General features: G+C 37.5%; 1 protein-coding gene across 1 annotated transcript in view; it reads right to left on the reverse strand.

The window, feature by feature from the left end:
* The window catches only part of LOC105566294 (protein vein), a 462,793-nt gene extending 449,014 nt beyond the window's left edge, over positions 1-13,779 (reverse strand). The window contains exons 1-2 of the mRNA XM_012020192.1: positions 13,763-13,779; positions 13,427-13,465 (exon numbers count right to left, since the gene is read on the reverse strand). The gene's annotated coding sequence lies outside the window, so the exon portion shown is untranslated. The remainder of the gene's footprint in view (positions 1-13,426; positions 13,466-13,762) is intronic.
* Positions 13,780-24,358: the final 10,579 nt, after the last annotated feature.

Raw genomic sequence — 24,358 nt, forward strand, 5'->3', positions numbered from 1 at the left:
CAAATATATGTATATACGGAACAATATTAAACAACAAAATAGAAAATAAAACTTAACGGATGTGTGACAGGTAGGATACAATCGTCGGTTAATTAAAACCGAAACATGGAGATAGGTAATTTCGTTGTACCCTCGATTCGATTGCGTGTGCTTTTCTTCAGTTCGTTTCATAAGCAACGAACTTTACCCCACGCAATTAACCGGCACTTAATTTGCGTTATTTTTAGGAACAAAGAGTCAACTGGTTAGAGAATCACGCTCATCTAACTTCGTATGTAAACACTGCACCGCGTTGCTGAGCTTTATTATCGTACAATTAGATCACTTTCCGTGGAGGGACGAAAGCTCATTTTGAAAAGCATGCGATCTGCTTATTTACAAAAGAGAAACAAATTTTCACGATATCGATCAAAGAAAATCATTTAATTTTACAAATTGTCAAATTTTTTATGGTAGGAAGTATTACATTTAGACTATTTGCGATTCAATCTACAGAGTTTTTATGCGATGTTTTTTAATGATACATATTATATTAATAATAAATTAATGCTGATATAATTTTTAATGGACTTTATTTCCACAAAATTTTAATTTATTGTTTTAGCGAACTCGTATTATTTACTTTGATTCTTATGGCCTTGACTTACTGTAATTTTAATTTACGATTTACTTATAAACATAAATGGAGTTTTAAAAAGTTTATCCAAATTTTTGCTAAGAAATATCAGTGCTGACTACAATCCCATATGTTATAAATAATAGTTATAAAATTATATCAAGAGTAATAAAAACAGTTTGAAAGCTAATTAGAAAAATTTGAAAATCAACAAACTGTGACATCGATGGTATCGATAGCCTTATCATAATCCCGATTTCGATTTCTCTGTGATATTCTTCACGTTTTAACAATTCGATACAATGCAGGTGCATTATCCTCGCGCAGCGAATTCAATCGCAAGCTCTACTTATCCCTAAATAGACCTCTATTATTGGCCGTGTGTTGCAAACGGCATATCCACTAAGCCATGGAATTAACCGCAATGTGTTCCCTCAATATCGAAAGCACTTGTCGTCCCGATGACACGCAAATTACGGAATTTCATGTCACCTAACGACGGCGACGTGCACCGCTGCGCTGCACCGCCGAACGGTCCAACTGTTTGCGCGGCGATTGTTTGCTCGTGCGACGTGGAATATGTCGTGCGGTCGATAAATAAATATCAAACACAAATCTCACGTGCCCAACTGGGATAATTGTGAGTAACAAACGATCGATATGGTGGTCGCTCGACGAAGACAGATGAGCGAGTCAAGATTACCTCGGACAATCCTCGACAGTCACTCACGAAGCTCGCGGCTCGAATCGCCTGCACGTTTGTAACTTTCTGATTTGTTAAATTCAGCATATGTCGAAACGAAAATGGACAAAAATGTTCAGAATGATGAAGAATATTTCGAAATATTATATAATATATTAAACAATTCTAGGAATATATAAATGATTATGAGTTAGAGCTAAACGATTACTTCATCGGTTCTACAGAACTATCGAGTTGGAATAAAAAGTAAATTTCGGAAGTACTGTGTGTGTGAGTTGTCACGAAAAATGGGTTAGCATCGTGTTATTAGATTACTGATGGTGATACTACGTATTTCTGAACATTGGCGAAGCAGTCTTGTGCGTTGATAAATGCGTCTGCGCATCATTACTCTCGAATAATTGCCACCGCGCTTAATTATCCCGACTGACGTAATCATATCTTTACGCTACTTTAACGCACGGTTTCTGAGGAAATAACCCGTTTTGTCAGCTCTTTTCGCTTTGCGTGCGGCTTAAGGTAACATCCCTAATGATATCCTAATTCGCGAATTATTCAAATAAATCTGTCTACTATATTTCAACGTATTTGATAAGAAGCGACTACACATAAATGGTGTTATGTAAAGTTTAAGTCTGTTAAAGTTACCAATATTATAAAGTTAAATTGGTAATTTACTACAGTGTAAATTAATATTGTAGAAGAACATTAATTTATCCATCGTCTAACTTTACGAGTAACAGTATTAAATTAATGTTGTATGGTAAACGAGGCAATCGACGAAAAAGAAATTTTAAACGCCAAAAGAAAAAAGATTTCAACAAGTTACACTTTTAAAAGTAGTATTTAATTATTTAAATAAAGCGATATGTGTGCACGACAAATATTCCTTACATTTATTTTGTTCTTTAAAAACATTTGTTTCTTTGATTGTATTCTCTAATAAGCAATTTTTATCGCGCTTTTAATATTCGTAGAGAAAATTTTTTTAAAAACAATACGTTATAAATTTCTACATCTACGTCAAATTTTTTCACGACGTATTTCATAAAAATAATTTTTATATCGTAAAAATGCAAAATGTGTCTTTTTTAGCCTCTTTAAACATAAAGCCAAAAATACAACATGATCTAAAAACTCATAACATATATCCGTACAATTGTGTCCATTTTAATCAACGTTGACAAGCAGAAAAAGCACCAAGCCGCATTTATCCGCGACAACATTATGCACTATTATTGCGGCAATATGAGATTCACGGAATCTATTTAAATTTTGCGCAACACACGCAGCTTTACCATTAGTATGCTGTTTGCACTATATCGCACGACCATTTCCAATATTAATTACTTAATTTAATGAACAGCTAGCGCAATCCGCTTACAGCTCAACGATCGCGGAGAGAGAGAAAGGGGAGTGGGAGGAGAGAGAGAGAGAGAGAGAGACAGAGAGAGAGAGAGAGAGAGACCAAAAACTCCAATGTTATACGCCCTAAATACGATAATACCGCTGCAACCACAATTTACCCGCTCTTTTATTTTAGAATTAAGGGATCCACGATATTGTCTTGCCACCCAATTTATCACACAGTGACATTCGTGCTAAATGTCAAAAGCTGTGTGTACATGTGACCAGCAAATTTGTGACATTATCAAATCGAAACTGGTAATATCAATACTTTGTTCAAACTTGTAATATTCTCTAATTCTTGTCATTAATATCTCTAATTTTCTAATCGTGATACAGTAAGCTTTGCGACAGAAAAACTTAAAGTCTTCTCGTCTAATGTCGTATTTTTTAAATTGAAATAATGATATAAATAATGGGCGATGAATTTGAACAGACAAATAAAAATTCTTTGTAAAATGGTCAGTTTTCGTAAATTGACTTTTTATAAATAAACGACAAGCTTTCTTTAAATTCCAAAAGTATTCCGAGTCGATACTATTAATTATGTGAGATATTCCGTCACGATATTCGATGATTTCTTAGACGCTTAGACGGTCGCGTACGCAAATGTAACGTGATAAGAGCGAAGAGAAAAACAGCACGGCGGATCGTCGTCGTCTTAATTGGTACTCCAATTACTCTGTAATTGTGTATCGATCCGCTTTTAAGTGAACCAATTACAGGGCTGTGTTTGAAGCCGCTTCTGCCTGCCACCTCTCTAGTCAAGAGGCGCTTTCTACCGGAAATAATATAGTTCATCGCCGAGTACGAGAAGATTTCCTCGTTGCATACGCCTCTCCTGCCCATTCCTTCTTTTACTTTCTCTCTCCTGCCCCTCGTTTCTCTCTTCATCGTGAATGAGTGAGTCTGTATGCTACCGGTTCGTGAATACGTGTGTATGCACACCGAATGCTTTTACGGTTAATCGAAATCGCTCTTCAGAACGGTTCGAGGTGCCTTAAGCCAGGCTCCATTGAACCCCATCGGTTCATTGTTTCCGAAAGTCTTCCAGTCTTCCAAAGGAGGCAATTTCGACGCGCTATTCGGCGCTCGTCGACGACGTGAAAAAGAATATCCGGATAAAACTCAAGAGAATCTCAGAATGAGTCCCGTTCTTCTATTGGCCCAATTCGAAAAGAGGAATAGGAAGCCGTAAGAAAAGCGGTGTACCAAATAGCGGCACCGCGTTTTAGAAAAGTGTTATAGCAAAAGTAATTGAGTTGTTAAGAGATACACAAGTTTTCGGAGGATTAGCATTTTCTTTCTTTCTTTCGAGAAATACAGAAAAATGTACGCTACTTTTTCATTTCAAAGCGATGAAGGTAGTGCCAACATTTTGATTCAATGTAATTGGATAGTTTTTATAGTTTCATAATCGGCATTCTTTATCCCGTTTAACTCTGAAGCGATGTAGCGGTGTGTCAGAAAGAATTGTTAGAAATGCAAGCGCCTCGCTTGCTACAATTCTGATAAATGGAACTTGAATACCGGGAGCTACTCGTTACTCAAAGGAAAGTTCCGTTATTATCCGACGCTTTTACCGAGCGACTATTATTTTCATACATTTAGTATCGTTAGGGGCGAAGAAATTTATTCTTTAGCTTTTCATTCTATTCCTGCTAGACATTTAAACCGTTTTTCATTAGCAAATAGCTAACTAATCCGCTTATAATTTTTACACTACACTCTTCTACACATACATATTGTACCTACATATAAATCTTGCTATTAAAATTAAACTGCGATAATGTGATTATCTGGAACATGTATTAGCCACAGTTTATTTCATAGACAAATTATTTGTAGCTAATTCATTATTATTGTATACAATATTGAGTACTTATCAATTTCATAGAAACGCAAGAAACATGAACTTTTCAAGGTTTAACATCGCAAAATAAATGTAAATTAATTTAACCTTTGTTTCTCATCTTTCCCCTTTTTTTGCTTCTAATAAACGTTGAAAAAATCCCACCATCTTGATATAGCGCATTAAACATTTCCAACTCTAACGAAAAGGCTGTACGAGGCCGATGCGTCGAATTGCATCCACACATATATATATATAAATACATATATACATATATATATGTATTATACACAGCCGGTAAATGTAGCCGACTCGCGCAATCGGTACAATCGGCAATCGTAGAACAACCCTTAATTAAGTTAACCCCGGCTCGTGCGGTATCGAGAAACTATCCCTGATTGCCTTGTTAACGGGGTAGGTTACCTGGCCCGTGATATCGATCTACCGACACCGATAAGGGTTACCGCTCCACCTTCCTACCCTCCCTTCCTCATCGTATCAACCCCGGTAGATTTATGTCCGTTCAACTGTAACCGACATGCTGATCCTGAACGAAAGCAAATTAATAAGAGCCACGGACGGTCGAGCGCGCAATCAGTCATTGATTCCATCCGCTGAGAGAGATGTACGTATATAAAATTTATGCTACACTGTTTTCTGTTCTATTCATTCTAACGTCGGATCAAATTTAGATACCTTGTATCGCGTGAAACAAAACAGTTGAAGCAATTTTCCGAAACTTTAAAAGTCAAGTTTTTCTCGTTATTTTCTTTTTTAGTTTTTACTATATTACATATATCATCTTTTTTTGTACACCCTCAGAAAGGATTTTTGTTACTGAGACAAAAAATATTCTTGTCACATTTATATTTCTCACAACCTCATTTAGTATAAAAATAAGACGCTATCAAAATAAAATCAATAATTCTTATTCTCCTCTATCGAATTAAAAAAGATTGACTTGCTATATTGAGACAAGAGTAACTTTTATAAGTGTAAGTTTATATATTCTTGCGTTTAGAATAAAATTTCCCTTCATCTTACAACGCACGAAATTGGCACCACAATATTCGACAAAAGACGATACATATACTATCATTGTGTTCTCTATTTTAGAATTTTTTATTTAAGATAAAAATATTCCTTTCTCTATAACAAATATGATTGGCGCTATATCGGTCCTATTTTATGATACATTCAAGTGTAATAGCATTGGATCCGGAATTTTTTTCTGTGGGTGTAGATGTAATTATGAAATTACTTGGTGTATTCGGACAAATCGAAAGGAAAGATAGACAATATTACGCGAGCTATTGGCGTTCAAGAAGCCCGATTCGCGCAAATTTCCTCAAAATGTCACGGCGAGTCGAATATTCGTGTCGAACAACTCGTTGTGATCGATGGCTCTGCGGGAGGCAAATTAATGATGTCGCGAAAACGGAGAATTCGTCGACGAGCGCCGCGATATATCATCTCCCGGGCGAAATCATTTTCGGCCGGATAATATTTCTGCGGGCTGGCGTACGAATTATGTCACATACCGGGCGTATGACAAATAAAGGCTTGGGATACGCGTCGAGATAATAATACGGGTAAACGAAAAAGACGGATCGTTTCTGCTAAGATTTACGTATCTCATACATACACCTCTCTATGAAAGGAGGTGATTTGAGGGGCGCATTAATGGCAGGTGCGTCCGAATTCCTTCAACTGCATACACTACGAACGAACGAATAACAAGCACGGCTTAAATTATGTTATTTATGAAATTTTCTAAATTTTTTGTGCGCGAGGAATAATGCAGATTTTGACAAAGCTTTATCCTTTACTTTCTCCAATTTGTATATTCTTTTTCAATTTTAACAATATACACCGTGAGATGGGAAAGAATGCCACGAGCCAATTGTGTACGTGCTACATTATGCAGTTCAAGGCGGGACAATCAGAACTTAAAGCATTAATATTATATTAAATTTGAAATATAAATAAAGATGCATGAAATGCAGCATATTTTATACAAAACAATTTAACTGCGATAAAATATTCTTCAGGCCACTTGTTCGAGTGATGCAACGAGTTTTACCGTGGTCTCATACACCGACGTTACGCAACGGCGTAGACTTGAAATTCATTGCCAGCCTGGGTGACTTACATTCTTTCCCCCTCGCTTGGAGAGACTTAGTGCCTAAAGTGCTACTGTATATGCGGAATATAGGATCAGTTTCCCGGGCTGCTTTGCATAAACAGGCACGACAACTTTAACGTAAGTTTTGCGGGCGGGAGAAAACTCGGATGATCGATAAATTACACCTTCAGAGCGAGCCCTCGTGAAAGGCAGATACGTGCGCAATCTTTAAAGAAACCTCGTCTTCCGGTTTGAACAATCATAAAACCCCCCCGTTAATTATGCGATATCTGATAATAATAGCTAACAATTATCCGCCCTCCAAAGGGACGGGAAAGAGGTTTAAAACCGCTGTTTACTATTTTATATTTTATTTTATTCTATTATATATTATAAAGTCGAATGCTTAAAGGCTTCATTACGTAATAAGATTCTCACAAAATGATATTACTATAAACATATTTAGGTAATTTCTCATATAATACATACGTGATATCGAGGGAAAAACCGCTGACCAAAATCTTGTATGTACACCAATGCCAACTAATGCCCAGTGGGCATTACTCTATCTTATTATCTGATTTTATGTTATTTATCTTGTTTTATCTTAATCTATCTTATTTTATCTTTATAATGCCCCAGCAAGGTCTAATGCCCACACTAATACCCCAAAAATGCCTAGTAATGCCCGGTAATGCCGCAAATCTGTACACCACAATGCCCTCGGCGGTTTCCCCCTCGCGTGATATATTCTGTTTAAATATAAATGTTTCATATGGTCAGTAGCATATTCTGAAAATTATTGGCAAATTTTAATCGCTTATAATTCCAAATTATAATCTCTGCAAACATTTTAGCTTACATTTTATCTTAAAAGACTAGCTCTAATTAATTTAAAAAAATTTGTTTTTAAAGTATCACTTGTGTAAGACTTCTTTTATAGAATAGAAATTGTAAAATTTATAGAACAGCTTCAACTAGAAATGATTTTATCGGAGAACTGTTTTATTTCTTTTAGATTATTCGGTAAAGAATTGAAATATAGGTCGCGCGAGGATTTTCAAGAATATATCACTCCGAGAAGACGCTCGACGATGTCGCCATCGGCGAGGCGCAATTGGTATGGGGAATGTCACCGAGTCGACCCTCCGACACCAAGTTTATTCAGTCTCGTTACGCGATCCAAATATTATGCAAAGTGCCTCGTGCTGGCGGCCAGTTAACTGGCAGTACCGGCGACCGAGGCCCCGCATTCGTTATTTGCAGTAATTTCGCATCGATTTATACTCGAGCAGTCGATGCGCGGCCTGAAAAATAACGCGGTCTGTCTTTTCTACGGCGCGGCGGCCCGTCCGCGATAAACTAACGCGCGCGCGTAATACATACTAATAACTTGTTACGAATCATTCCCGAACTGGTTCCATTTGTCGCGGAAGTGACACGAATTGGCCGTTTCGCCACGACGAAAAATTAAACCTGGCTAGAGAGAAAAACGAAGCAAGTAAAAAAACTCATTTTATGTCAGAAAAACACTTTCAATTTTGACAACGTAAATGTTTACTGTCAAAATACGAATATACAACTTAATAAACATATTTCGAATAAATACACTTTTGTTTTGATGAAGGATTTACGTGATACGAAATTACATCTCAAAATGAAATTTAAAAAGTGCAATATTGCTATATGTATATAATTTGTAAAATGTCAGTAGAATTGAAATCTCTTACGCGATAAAAAAAATCTACTAAAAATTTAATGAAAAAGCATTTCAGTTATATTCACGTCTATTATGCGTTCACAAATTCACATGTGCGCAGATGTAATCAATAATTTCATATAAATTTACGTAAATTTTTTAAATTTAACTTCTTTTAAGAGCGAATGGACCACACAATAAAAATGATTAAATGTACATTCTTTTTTTCTTTTGCGAACCGAACTGTAGCTCTTCATTCGTCCGGATTTCGCTTATCGAAATATTGCTGAGCGAGCTTCATTCTGCACACAAACGCGAGGTACAGAACGCAATATTTCGCCGAGAAATTCTTAAGAAGATACGCGAATTTTTAATTAATTCCCAGATAAAGTCAGTATTGCTTCAAGCCGAAAGAAACCTTTTAATCACGACTGAACTCTTAATAACAAATTACAACGATGCGTTTAGCACCATTACACGCACACCGTCATCTCCTTATGTCCTTAATTAAATTTGCGAAACATTCACCAAGGAATTTTTTATCCTTCCGAAAGAAACACACAATATAGTTTATTAAATATTACAAGGGAAAAAATTGTTAATTAATTATAAGATACTTTTATAAATCACTTGTTCGTTTTTTTTTCAAGATGACAAATGCACTTGAAATTTCACCTTTATATAAATTTTAATTCATATTTTATAAATTTTTGAGCTTATGTGCTATCGCTGATGAAGATCACGGACGCAGGATATTTCTTGATGAAGGTTTGCAAAGGAACTAGTCGACGAATAGACTCAATCGCGAAAGCAGACGAGGATCTCGCGAAATTTCACGAAATCGCGTAACTCGTCCCGTGAAAGGCAACGTCCCATAGTCCAGTCACGTTCGGCTTTAACGCCCGGAATAACCTGCGGGCCCCGCAAATAATTAGACCTGGCCGAATGCGAGTCATTAAAAAGCTCTCGCAAACACTTTTCGCTGCGGACGCCACCGGTCCTTTTGCATTCCACGCGGCAAACTGGACCGCATTGTGCGAAATGGGGACGATTAAAAGGCACACTTCCGGTTTGCGGTAAGATCAACGGAAAATTGAAAGGTCTACGGATCACACGAGTGAAACAATATTTAAACATGTCCCTTTTTCTACAGATATCAATACGTTGAAAGTAAAATAGCTTCTACTAAGCAACGAAACATTTTCTTGGTACTAAATTATTACTCGTTATTTATTGTATATGTATATAAAATAGTTACAGAGATCAGCTAATTTCCATTTTGTTTATAACTTTAACTATTGATTATTTATTTTTAGTTATTAGTTATTAATTGCTGGTAATCATTAATTAAAATTGACTATCGCGTCGTCACTTGTTGTCGAATTTTGCTGTGAAGACAAAATTATTAAAAATATATAAAAATCGTTGATCCCCCGAAAAGTTTTTTGTAAAAATCACATGTTTTTATTTACTGCAATAAGTATTTTTAAATCTTCAACGGGGAGACTTCTGAGAAATATGGACCGGAATCAGCCGATTTCTGCGGTGAGTTCTCGAACTCTTCTTATTCCGGGACGCCGTAGATCCCAAGAGCGTCGTTCACTTTGGCCAATTTGAAAGGACTACCGCCGTGCCTTTAGCGCGAAACTTCTTCGCGTCGTCGAGTACGATTTTACGTTCGAACTTTGTGAGCCGCGGCATCTCGGCACGCGCCGTTTATATGTAATCTCGTTTGGGATGCGCTTTACCCTTCGATGTGCTCGTCACGCGTTCGTTTTGGAATCCGACTGTCTTACCCAACGATTCTACGCGGGTAAACTGGATTTACGCGTGCAATTTCACGTGTTTTCTGTTTAAACAAATCTGCGTCGGGCCGATAAATCGCGTCTCACTACGGACGGAAATTCAGACCTCACGTGTTTCGCGGTTGCTCTTTTATCGGATAGATTCGCGTTTTGGCGCCAAATTGTCAGAGATAAAGAAATACTTTTGTTATTAAAACCACTACCTCGCCTTTTCACGGAATTTGCGACACTTTGCATTACGTGGAGATTTTCATGAAATATTCGCAAGCAGGTACACCGAGAAAAATTTTCATCGGATAAACTAATCAAGTAGTGTGTCCCATGGTTAATTTTTCCGATTAAATTATGGATACATCCGATGAAATTTGATTGAAAAACCGATCACATTTTTCATCGGATATACAATTTAATCGGATACATCCGTTTGTTATTGTGTAACTGGATTATCCGATGATATTTAATCGGACCTTTTTCTCAGTGCACTTAAATAAATAGCAGACCTTTTTATACGATTCATATCACTCCTTAGCATACGCAGTGGAATCGTAACCTTCCTTTTTATTTCCGATTAGAATGCTCTTTAACAAATATTTAATATTTAAGCTTAAATATTTAAGCTTCTCGTACGCCTGCAGTCCGACAAAGATTTACGAGAGCAGCGAGAATTTCAAAGTCTCGCGAATATTCTTGCAGCATAATGCATCCCACTTTACCGAAAGGCGGAAGGGATCTCCCGCGCGCGCGCGCCGAGTTCTACGCCCTACCGAAGCAGGAATTACGCGTAATCCTCTTTAAAATAGTTCCGCCGTCATCGCCGGAATTAGAGAGAAATTTGAACGTCATATTCCTCCGCGCTTTGCGAGCGAAACCGTTTCGTGAGAGACTCGCAATGACCGACCACTCTTCGTCCCTTCACCTTCGTTTTTCTCCCTCAATTCGGAAGATTTAATTGTTACGCCGCGACCGTTCCCCCCCCCCTCTCTCTCTCTCTCGCGCGCGTGAACAATATGAGAACTTCTTTACCGGACGCGCGCACTTTGATGCTTGGAATCGCGCGAATTCTGCACGTTTCAATAATCACGGACTGCGGAAAATGCAAATATCAGAAACATTTTTCATACTTTTATATCTGCTCGTAATATACAAGACGATTTCATTTGCCGGTATACCTAACTTCTTATACATTAAAGATAAAAATGCTTAATTCAAACAAAAGGACAGTAGCCGTGAATCCGGATATAAAAAGAATTGCATACACGATAAGCAATCGTATCGTAAAATAATAGATTTGAGGAATATATAATATATAATCAAAAAATACATTTTAAAAACAATTATGAAATGATAGCGTAAAAATGCCAAATGCTACACTGATAAAAAATATCTTGATCCAAAAAATATTACTTTACTCAAGAAAATTATTTATTAGGCGGCTCCTAATAGCTTATTAACTTAAATTTAAAAAATAATAAACAAACTTTAATTCAAGTATTTATTAAATATCAAACAGTAGATAATTTTAAATTTAAAAAATTTGATTTTAATTCTATAAAATGTTTACTACGATATAAGTTTTACAGCGAAGAAAATTGGATTTATTTGGCAAAAACAATGGTTTCATTTTTAATAAATAGCATTATCTATCTCATGAAATCTTTAGGTGAATGTAGAAAATGTAATGATTTAAATTAATTTATTTATATAATGCACAGATTGACTTGAAATTTGATATTTTCATTTAAATAGAATAAATATTTACTTCAGTAAAAAAATAATTTTAAGTAAATCTATTTACTTAGTTTAAAAAAATTATTTTATCAGTGTAGCCGCCCGGATAAAAAGTGTACTTAATTAAATGTAAATACGACACATCCATGCTTTAAGTAAAGCACGTGATAACCTTTTCGTACGTATAATCGAGATCCTAACTTATCGATTTCATCCCCTGCAGGTTGCAAAGGCATCGTGCGAGAGGGACCTCGTGCGTCTGGCGGGTCCATGACGCGGAATGGTACCGAAATAACGCGTCGGGACGTCCCACGGGACGCCGCGTCGCACCGTCTGCTGCGGGCTGCATAATGCAACCCGTACTTGCAGTACCGAACTGAAAAATAGAGGAAACGACCGGCACCGCCGCGCCGGGGACCGCCCGGGGTCGAAACGTGCCTCTCTACAGACACCCTCGCTTACTTATTTAACGTCACTCGACTGCAAGACAACGAAGCGCGGGGACATTCACAAATCCACTCCCCCCCTTTCCTGCCACCGATAGATTTCCACCGTCGCGTTTTGCCCATTTCACACCCCCCTTGTACCCTGTCTCTCCCATTTCCGCCTGCGCCCCCATATTCTGGTTTATCCTGTCCCCCTCGTCACCCTTCTCCTCAACTTCCGGTTCAACTTTCTCTCAAGCCGTCTGCGCAGCTCGACGGCAGCGGCTTAGCGCGGCCGGCGGGTGCCGCCGACTTGTTGCGAGTTTGCAAACTCGAATTAAAAGAGCTATCGACGTCGGCAAATCCCCGGGAAATTTACCGGCGCGCCCGCTTTCATGAATAACATTAGCCGGCACTGTTCCCTGCATCGTGATTGATTGAAAGGCACCGCGATTAATCTGTGCTTCCAAGTGCGCGTATTGATAAGCGATAGACGATTGCCTATTGATTGCGCGCTGCACTTTCATCCTGAACAATCTTTCGTTCCTGTCTTATACAACTTTACTTCATTTGCTCAATAAATTTCTTAATTTTCTACACAGGTGGAAAATTTGTCTTTTCTCGTTCAACAAAATGCCGGTTAAAACTTTTGTGTCAAATGTTGAACACAAATTTTTCTGTGTACGTTTTCATCAGATTCGGAGTTTGCTTGACGTAAAAACGTCTTTAGTTTATACAAATAAGGTTCGTATCCAATTTCTAGAAATAAGTGCGTAAATATGGATCTTTCAAAATCGTGCGCCTTAATATAATAAATATTTTAGTGCAATCAATCGATTAATACTAAAGTAATCTGCGCAATAGATTCTTCTAACGAAATATTTATCATTCTACTTTCCGTCAAGCGACATACAGTCAAACCGTAAGCTTATCCATTTTACAATGGAAATATAAAATTTTATAATCCATATTTATATGTGCGATAATCTCAAATAATTTGTACTTTTCGTAGATGAAACAATTTTGATAGATCCGTCGTCTCGGATTAAAAAATTATCTAACTCACCGATACGATGTGCGCCAGCGGAGTAAACACTGCACTGAACTGTAACGTACAAATAAATTCAAGTTATTACAACGCTCGAAATAATTAGTATTTTTCGAAAATTGTTATTGCGCGCTTCGAACTTTTTATTCGCGTTCAAGTAGACACGCGATAAAACAATTAGCTAATTCCTCTTGGAAATAAATCGCCGTCTCTTTGAACAAATCCTTAAAAATTTCACGAACACAAATGTATCAAACGAAGTAAACGAGAATAGAGAGAATAAATGATTAATGCCCGCAAGTACGAGATAATATCTGAATGAGAGAATGAATGAATGAATTAGGTTATATTTACCTCGTGTTTGCTCCGCCGTTGCCCGATGCCTCCCAGACCCCCGCCTCCTCTCAGATTCCCTCGTTGCACTCACAAATGCACACTCACACACTCGCGAACTCCAAGTTTACTACGATCGCGCGATACTTTGTACGGCACTCCCGACAATAAGACGCGATACGCACTTTATTTCATTGCGTGGGAGCAAGTATACGAACGACGCCGCCCGACGCGGACTCGAACCGCGACATTACCGTTGCTTGCCGAAGAGTCTCAACGTAGCGCCGCCAACTTCACACCGACGCCGCGCGACGCAGTTAATAAAGACAACTCCGATTCGAGAGCAACAAGAAATATTCTATGAATTTATGCTCGCAATGAAGAACGTTATCTCGTAATACGTAGGTGACGAAAGGACGAGCACAATCGCAGGATGCAACGTCGAGGAGTTACAGTCCCTGCCTCGCCGACGTGTGGACCAAGAAATGAACGAGCGTCACGTTTATATGACAAATATCGATGTGACTTTGACAACCGTCGACGATTACGACTCTAGTTACTCAGCAAACGCGTCGCGATACCGCCCGACGCGGACACGAACCGCGACATTACCGTTACTTGCCCAAGAGTTTCAACGTAGCGCCGCCAACTTCACACCGACGCCGCGCGAACGCAGTTAACAACGACAATTCCGATTGGAGAGCAACGAGAGTATTCTATGAAATTTCGCCACGCTCTGTATCTCAACGTATATTACATGTTAATCTACACGCGTTATTGATAAACGATTCACGTCGCTGAACACTAAAAACGAGGCGCGAATCGTCTTTCCGCGAGCAATTCAGGGAGGAATAACTCAATAACGATGGCGGCTCCCGGCGTCCGCCTCGCCGACTCGAGTCTCGATGCGCGACCGTAACCGAGATAATCTTGAGGCGTGCTAGAGCACGGCGTGCGCCGCGACTCCAACGTATCCGAAAACTTATGCCGAATGCCCGTATACTGCTCGCGCCCGAAACCGATTACCGCGAGACTCCGCGCTCTCGACACGAGACAGACGAAAAAGTTGCGTTCGGCGAAGAATCCGAAAGCACCGAACGTAAATGTATTCGAACCGCACGGAACGAGCGTCGACTACGCAATTGTTGTCGTAGATACGAAACCGCCCGGACGCAACTCGCTCGTTCTTCGCTCCGATTCTCTACTCCGGTCGGATAAGCTCAAACCGCGTATAACTGTTTGGACAAACCTCGTCTACTGGCTTCTACAGCGCCGCGATATAAGTCATCGAGCGAAGCAAGTACAGCGTGCGAGCTTACAATCGCTGATTGTGGTTACCGTAAAGGAATAATCGTATCTGGAGAGACGATAATACGGCGACGCACGGAGCGGCACGCGCCGCCGTCCGCCGAGCCCGAGCTTCTCCCACGGAATGACGAGGTCGCGCGTAACCGCCGTACCCCGGCGAAAACAACTGAGCGCCGGCCGCCGATGTAAACAAGTGAGCGCCGGCCGCCGACGCCGCATACCACACACACATACGTCACGAAATATTCACCTATCGAAATTCATATTCAACCGGTATTTTGCGTGTGTGTGCGTTCGTCCCGTGTATCCCAAATTTCGACTCGAATTACTAGGGATCTGTTCTTTATTGCTGCACTCCTGAACTAGTGCACACTGGTGCAATGAGTTGGAATGAGAGGTAATATATTTCATTTTAACTTATTGCACTAGTTCAGTAGTGCAGTAATAAAGAACAGGCCTTAGTTCGCTGTGTTGTAATTTCGCCATGTATTTTATCAAATCGTAAGACCATTACGAAATGTATATACGTATTCAACGTATCGAGACAAATGTACGACGGATATTTTGCGTATGTGTGTACGCGTGTATCCCAAATTTCGACTCAAATTACTGGCTCGCCGCGTTGTCATTTCGCCATTTATTTTTTATCAACTCCTTAGCTGTCTAAGATAATTGTTCATTTCGCGCGTCTGCCGATTGAAAATGTATTGAACGCGCAATGAAAATATCGTTACTTGAATTGTAATTTAATGAGAACATGCTGTAATCTGATTGTTACAGTGTGTACATTAAAAGTCCAACTGTTATACGCAGATTATTAAATTCTTTTTCAATTTGGAATTAATTAAATAGTTCACCCTGAAAAGCAAGGCATGTTTTTAAGATTTATTTTTGGAGAACAAGATCTCCCGTAATTTTGCTCGAAAAACGTATTCATGAAAATATAATTATTATTCGTTACTTCTTTTACAATTTTTATCCCATGGCACGTTAACCATATTATCGATTGCAACGTTCGTCGAATCTTTTAAGAGATCGACGACAGATACCCCTTTAACGATCTCTCTCTCTCTCTCTCTCTCTCTCTCTCATGTTATTCAAACACGGTTGGAAAATTTTTGTGTTAAATGTTTAACATATTTATGTGTTAATTTAACGTATTGCTCTTGTGTTAATTGATTGACCTCAAATGTAAAATTATTAAAATAACTGAAAAGAAATGTTAAAACAATACGTGTATTTATTTTTTAATCTTACACAATATCTATATTATTAATAACAAGATTCATCTGTTAAAATTTACGGAATAAAATGTAGATTCTATTCTATACATAACACATAAGTGAGAGTGATTTCGAACTGTCATTTCACTAATTACGTCTGTAAAATGTAAAAATTACGTTTTTTAAATTCATTTTGTCATTACAAACATGTTAATTTTACACAAAATTTATTTCACATTATTTTGAGATTTGCATTTATTTTGCGTGAAAATATTAACAGAGTATTAGTGTGCTCATTTAACGTATCCATATTATGTTAAATTAACACAAAACTTTGGGTGGACCGTTTGGGACATGTAATATGCATTAACTTTAACACAAATTTTTCAACTGCATGCAAAAGGAAAGTTAGAGGTCACCCCGTAAAGAGTTAAACTTAACTACAAAAATCTAATTTACCTATAGTTTTATAAATCGTAGGACGAAAAATAATAAATACACGTGCACAATTGCGATATTTATTACACATAATAATTTCGCATACAATCACGCGCAAAGGATAAATTTTCCTGTTTTGCTAAGCTTTTAATCTGAGCTTTCAATTCACAACAAAAATCAATAAAGATTTACCTTTCCTCGTTACTTGGGCATCTTGTGATTTATGACCAATCGAATGGACGATTTAAGCGAGCGAGAGAGAGAGAGGGGGGAGGGTAAAAGAAGAAATAAAAAAAATATCTCAAAGGTAGAAACCAAAGTTCACATCGATCGCGGAAAGCTATATGTATTGCTTTCTTGCAGGCGAATCAACTTCGACGTACGTTTTATTATGATATAAATCGACGTCAGAGAAATAAAACGCCCTCCTGTTCAAATATAATATAAGATATATTTCAAAAGATCAAAGAACGTTTGTAACATTCGTAGCCAACAAGAAGTTAATCGCCGGAAAATTTGGACACGTAAGTTCGAAATCTTAGTGAGAAGTAATGAGTGCTACTTGAACTGAACACTATTTAATTGGTGTGTTAAATCTCTTTTAGGTAATATCCGCTGATCTTCCGCCCCATAGTTTACTACCAGATTTTGGCGTCGCGATAAACCGAACGCAAGAAGGTTTCTATCAAATAGCAAATAAAGGAAAGGTTGTTTGGACATATGGTAAAAACGATATGGTACGGGTGTTTAGCTTCATTCTCTGCGATGGCTATAAATTTCATCTGGGGCTATTCGTTCTAAGGGAACGAGAAGCGTAATACTTACGAAATAACGGAAAGAACCTGTTCAATGATACGTAAAGTTATGATCGAGCGGAAAACTCCGAAACGAAGAAAGTTTTTAAATCGAACCCGGCGTAGTCGTCCACGCTGGTTCGTTGCTTCCACAGTAATAGTTTTCAAAACTAATCGGGAAATACGGCTACGTCATAACCAAAGAGAATCGCAGTAAATATCAAAATGCTCTTAACGTTAAGCTCGTTGAATCAAATCAAAAAGAATATTTCATTTCAAATTAGCTCTTCTAGACAATTGTTTTTATAACGACATATCGGATACAATGACTTTTATATTAATATACAGTTTAATGGTATTAAATATTTAAATAAAGAAAAGATTAATATTTAAAATTCCAAATTTTATTCCACCACAGCTGGCCACATTTGTTACTTTATCTGTCAATGCAGAACATTGTTCGCAATAAATTGTCTGCATTGACAGATAAATTAACAAATGTGGCCAGCTGTGATCGAATAAAATTTGCAATTTTAGTATTATACTGGCAATTTGAAGAAACTAATCTTTAAATATTTAATAATTAATATTCATGACATATAACCTGCCAATGTAAATTAAATATGAAATTATTATTCATCTATCTTACGACCTTACGCTTAATATAAATATTTGCTCTCCCTCTTCGCATTCCTCATACAAAGACGTGATAAATCGTTCAACCCCCGAAAACCCTCATGCGACCGTTGAAGAAGTAGATGCCTATCATGTTACTAACGCGAAATCGCCCCGTCGCTCGTATAAACGAACAAGATCCCATTGACGGCGGATCCGAGGCGTCAATTAGCGTGGCGGTCGGAGAAATCGTTATCGCGGCAATCAGAGTGTAGCGGCACACCTCACGATTCATCGTAAATCGCATCCGTCACTGATTAGCTTGCTCGATCAACGGGGAAGAAAAACGCGGTTTCATAATGCGGGCGACGTGTCGGCGTCGAGGATTGACCGTCTCGAATCTACCTACGCGACAGAAAACTAATTTCATCGCTCGAAACCGTGTAAAGACATCCGTTGCACTATTGTTCTTTCCTTTAGTCGTTCAATATCGTCGGAAGATCGATAGGAAGTTATTTTAAAGACTCTTCAATTTAACAAGAACTTATACAATTTCTCTAGTGCCTTAACAGATTCTACATAGACAATATTAGAATTTGCGACAAAAATCTTACCTTTATTAAGCGGAAACATTCCATTACTGGATTCCTCATTTTGGCAACTCACAATCACTGTAAAAGAGAATAACCACGTTAGAAAAAATATTCTTGACTAAAATTGTAGAAAGAAAAATGTTACAAGAGTGCCTTTAAATATATATTTGTGTCTTTTTTTACTCGTTCAGGTAAAATCGTTGAAAAAGTGTGACGTAAAGCATCGACGCTCTCTGAATTGCATTCGATGAAGTTTGCGAAATTTGTCAAATCGGATTTCTCGCGTATTAAAACGCATCGATGGAAATTCTTGCAGGTAAACCAAACGAATGCGCCCGATTTCTCTTTGATAGGTACGCGAAATTTATTTTCCATACACTCTCAATTATGACTACACGGCCGGTAAATATCGGCCGTTACATTAAGTGAATTCGATAGGCCGGGTTTACCGTGCACACGCGCCCGTTAATCTTAATTAGCAAATAACACGCGCGATGTAAATAACATATACACTAATAGGGAACACACAGCGTGTGCCTCGGTTAATCAATTAAAATAATATTACATTCTATCTTTCGTTAAAACAGTGGTACGACACGACGCAATCAAGGATAATGCGCAACACTGTATCATTCATTGCTGATTTATCGGGGACGGTGACCGTGCAGCTTTTAATTGCTCTCAAAAATAAAATATATGGATAGGTATAAATACAAATTATTTTATATAGAGCATGTTTTAAATCGGATAGAAAAGATTTGTTTACATTAATATTATGAGTATATCTCAATACACTAAATAGATAATAGATATTGAAAACATAATAATATCGAATAATAACAATACCAATACAAATATGGACTGTGATAGTAGAGGAAAGTCTCTTATTATGAGATAGACTCTTAATATAAGATAGTGAAGTTTCTGCTAAATTAATAGGCATCTGTTGGTCCCATCTTAAATTTATTTCCCTTGGAGTAAAATTTGTTCAGTGGAAAATTCATCGTTAAATTCCTGTAATCGTTGCGAGAAAAGACTCGTGATTGTATTTCGACGTTGAAAACCTGGTATCTCATATTAGAAGTCTATCTCGTAATAGGGGACTTTGACTAATATTTAGGAAAATTTGACGCTGTAAATTTCAAGCTATTACGTCGCGAGAATATGACGTAATAAAAATCAAAACTCAATTCTCTTGGCCGACGATAGAGACAAATTTCTGTCGTTTGTATGTTTCCGGTGTAGAACTGACGGCGCCAGTCTGGGACGACTTCTATCGCGTCGAAGTCTACGCCGACACGAGATAAGGATAACTTACTGTCGCGAGGGGCCGACTTATGCTTTCACATCGAGAACACTTTTATATACGTCGTTCCTCGTCGCGACGTACCGAATATCGCGGGGTACGAGTGTTGCCTCTTCAGCCGACGTAAGCGTCGCCCACAAAGAGCGAAATCGCCCCTCGAGATGAATCTTCGCGTAGGCAAGACGAACGTCGTAAAGAAGTCTGGCGCCGTCACAAAATCAGTTAAGGGAAAAGGAGTTATTTACCACTCGTAGAAGAACGAGTAAAGCGAGATTCAAATGTATGATGTATTCCCGAGAAAAGAGGAGAGAACGGTACAATCGAGTTGAATAGTTCTGATAACGGACATGTTTAACTATCGAGGTTGCACAACATATAAAGGAGAAAAAATTATTATGTAATTAAATCAGAATTGAAATCATTATTTCAAAAATATAACTTATTGCTGCGAATTCAAATGGATTTAAAGTTAGGATGAAAAATTAATATTTGTACAATTTAATACTTCAAATTCTTGTTCAACTTGTACAGTTTCGTGTTTTAATTTTATTTATAGAGGGTTCTCTTTAGGTGGTTTACACAAATGCCGCAGAGTTACATTATACCTCTCTTTGATTTTATATATTTTTACATCAAACGTAAAGAAAAATTCTGCGATACATTTATTACATTTTATTTATTTCATATAAAAACTGTCACATGCATGCATTTATCGGCGGGATAATAGAAATTTACCGAATAGCTTTGATTTCATCTTCGCTTTTCCCGTACGAAAAAATTAAACGTCAAATGTCCGCGCTTTCTCTGAGATACGAGCACCAAGATTTATGCGCATTATCGATCTCGGAATTGCGATCGGGGAAAATGTTTCTCCGGTGCAATGCGCGCGCTCGATGTCATCGCATAGTATCAGCGATGCGACATACCTGTGTCGATTCTGGGCTTTGATGTCACTTAAAAATGCAATGTGTACGATATCCCACAACGCACCCCGAAATTGATCAAAGAAGAACCAATTATTTGCGAATAAGAGAACGTTGTTGTTAATCCTCGCACGTGGTAAGATGTATGTTTATATTCTATGTAATTATAAATGATATTTTGTAAAAAATTTTATATTAAAATATAGTAAAATTCAATTCATTAAATTTATAATAACCTGAATTTCTTAAGATAATACGTATATAAGAGTTCATTAAATGTCAAGAAAGAGAAACGTATGTTAGTTAGCACACGATTTATTTAAGTAATAAAATAAACATATATAATTCTTTATATTTTATTCTAATAAGACATGTATGAATTTTTGGACAAATTGAATTATTCATGTCATATGTTGCTCCCCATACAGCACAGCAAGGTTTCAGCAATATAGCAATATAATATAGGTAATAATTGTGTATATTCATATTAATAATAAAGAAAAAAATTATGAACAAATTCCGGATTTTAAAAAGAGCTAACAACATTTTCGCGGCAGTGTGTGAAGAACCGTAAAGTCCACAGAATGATACGCAAAACGTAGTAACAGTCACGGAACAAAGTAATGTAAAATATTAAGTACAGAATTTTCAATTTCGTGACCGGGACAACGAATTCTCAACGTTCGTTGTTGTTTTTCTATCGGCGCGGTATCGTACGACGTTACGCGGGCCAATGTTTACCTGAAGGTCGCCGAGTTATCACTCGCTCGCCGAACGTCGAGCCGGCAAGCAGTGGCGAGAGTCGCTCCCGTGCGTGGTATTACTTTTGCGTTATCGGTTTCCAAAACTCGATCGCGATAAATGTATGGATAAAACGCTATTGATTTGCACACCTTTATTAGTAACAAGTAACGTTCCTCGATTAATTATTAAGTTTCTACAACTTGTAATGAGAAACGAATTGCATGTTGAGGCGACGGCTCTTTATCAACGTATACATAGATATTTCACGAGACTAACTCATCTAAAATATTAATGTAAACCGTGGTACTTTATCGCGGTTACATTTCGTTTATGCACCGCGCTTTTAATTATCTTTCGATTTCGTGTAATCTGTTCCATTTTCGGGAAAAGAGAGAAAATTTGTGCGACTTCGGCGTTCGCGTTGTAATTCGCTTTGTCGTTTTTCGTAACTCGAACGGGCAGGGAGTAAAAAAAAGTCGCTTATTGCACGTTGTTACATTATGTACATGTAACCGAAAATGATCTCGATTAAATGTTGCAATTAATAACAACTATTTATCGCTGGAAATTTTGCTCACATAATTTATTTCGAGAATTAGATTGAATGACAAAGATTGTAAAATATCGTTATGTGCAAACTAATAACTACTTCTTTATCGCAGATTATACTTCCGGTGCTCGCGTTGCGTTTTATATCGCCAATTCAAAAGTGATTTATCCATTATCCTATTCTTCCGAATCAAAAGTGCAAGTTGTTAGTTTGAGTAATTTGTATGACAGAAAGTCACGCGATATTTGTTAATAATATTTCGTGCGTTTCGCGGTATTTTACATCGCGTACGGGAGTGCTGGAAATTTCGCGCGATCGATGATTTTCGCGAGTGGGTGATGTGTTAGTGCAACAAGAAAATCTGAGAGGAGGCGGAGGCCTGAGAGGCATCGGGCAACGGCGGAGAAATGGTGAGGTAAGTGTGTTACATTTTTATGTAATTTGCTACTTGTGCAAAATAAAGCATCTGTTCTGTGTTTTTATTTTATTTACTCAAATGATTCAAACGAGAATTCGAATACCTGTAAGTGTTAGAGACAAAACCATACGTATAAAATTTTGTGAGTTTATATTTAAAAGGAAGACTTTTCAGTGTTCTATGTAATTGTTATAATAAATACCTATTTAAAAAAATATAAAACATAAAGTATATTTAATACAATAATTTCGATTTTACATAATTAGCCTATAATAATGATATACATATTTGTATTTTTACAGTTTAACATATATAGTTAACGATGTACAACTCTGCTGTTGCGAATCGTATCAGTGAGTAATAAATTACTTTTTATTCTTAAAAACGTACAATGCTACTACAAGCTACGCGCGCGAAGCGCGCGTTTTGTCATTTCTAGTAAACTATAAAAGTGAGATGAGGAAACAATATACATATTACAAACATAATTGTATCAATATTTTAAAATAATATTGCTACAACATTATATTAAAGTAAAATTGTAAAATAATGTCTCTGCAATATCTATGTAACATTACACTGCAATATGCAATGTTGCAATGTTGTAGCAATGTCGTTGCAAGCTTTTGTGTTGGATGGGTCATATATACGTTAAACGATTATTATAAAATTGTTAAAATGTGTATGAAAATGTAATATATAATTTTGAACCGATTTTATAGTTAAATGAAAATGTGTATGTTAAAGTACGAATGTTTTCAAGTTATTTTATTCAGCCGTACAAAAATAAAGAAGGATGGTATCATAATACTATCGTGAATGTATTTGAAAATTGAAAAACCGCGGAAAGACGAGTCGCGCTTTTATGGAAGTTACAAGAGAGAATAAATGAAACGAATGAATCGCGGTAGGGAAAAGAGAGCGCGCTTGAAAAAATTCTTTGCAACGTAGCTTTCGTATGTATCAGCACGGATGACTTCCTGCCGTTGTGTTTGAAATAATTATCGCCCTTCTGAAAGACGATATAAATGTCGATTGTCGAAAGGTAAATCGAGACCGACCCGTTGATGGAAAATGAATTCGAGCGCTCGTGCGCGAGATGTGCTTCGAGCGTCGATTTAATCTTCTCAAAGACGTGCGTTACAAAGGGTGGCACCCCATCGTCGTCATCATTGTACGAAATGACCTTCTCGACGGAAATTAAAAAGGCGCTTCTCCCGCGCCCTCCCACATTCATTTTTCAACGTTTCGCGTGCCTCTTGAAGGCTAAATCGCAGCTCCGAGCGCTGCGCGCTGATAACCGAAAGCTTTATCGGGCAAGGTATCTCGCGAATTCTATGCGGTACACGCTGGTGCGCGGTGATTTTTATCAATTGTGTGATTCTCCCTTTGTGTTACCACTATAAAAAAGAAAAGCAATCCAGTCCGCCATCTGACTGATTGCGAGACATATTAATTAATTCAGTTTGAAAAAATTTCTTGCGCGAAAAATCAAGCTGATCATAAATAAAATGTTTGCGTATTAACGTACATCTCAAATAATTAAGATATCGGCAAGTATCATTAATGCGACGTACAAAATATTTTTGCCGAGACAGATCGTTTGGAAAAATTCAAATTTACTTTGAAACGTGGATAATCAATTAGACAATCGCTTATACTTTCTCAGAGACAATGATAACGAAAGAAGAAAGAAAGTTCTTGG

This window comes from Vollenhovia emeryi, unplaced genomic scaffold (assembly GCF_000949405.1).
Source record: "Vollenhovia emeryi isolate VEMERY1.0 unplaced genomic scaffold, V.emery_V1.0 DF939145.1, whole genome shotgun sequence".
NCBI classification, from domain to species: Eukaryota; Metazoa; Arthropoda; class Insecta; order Hymenoptera; family Formicidae; genus Vollenhovia; species Vollenhovia emeryi.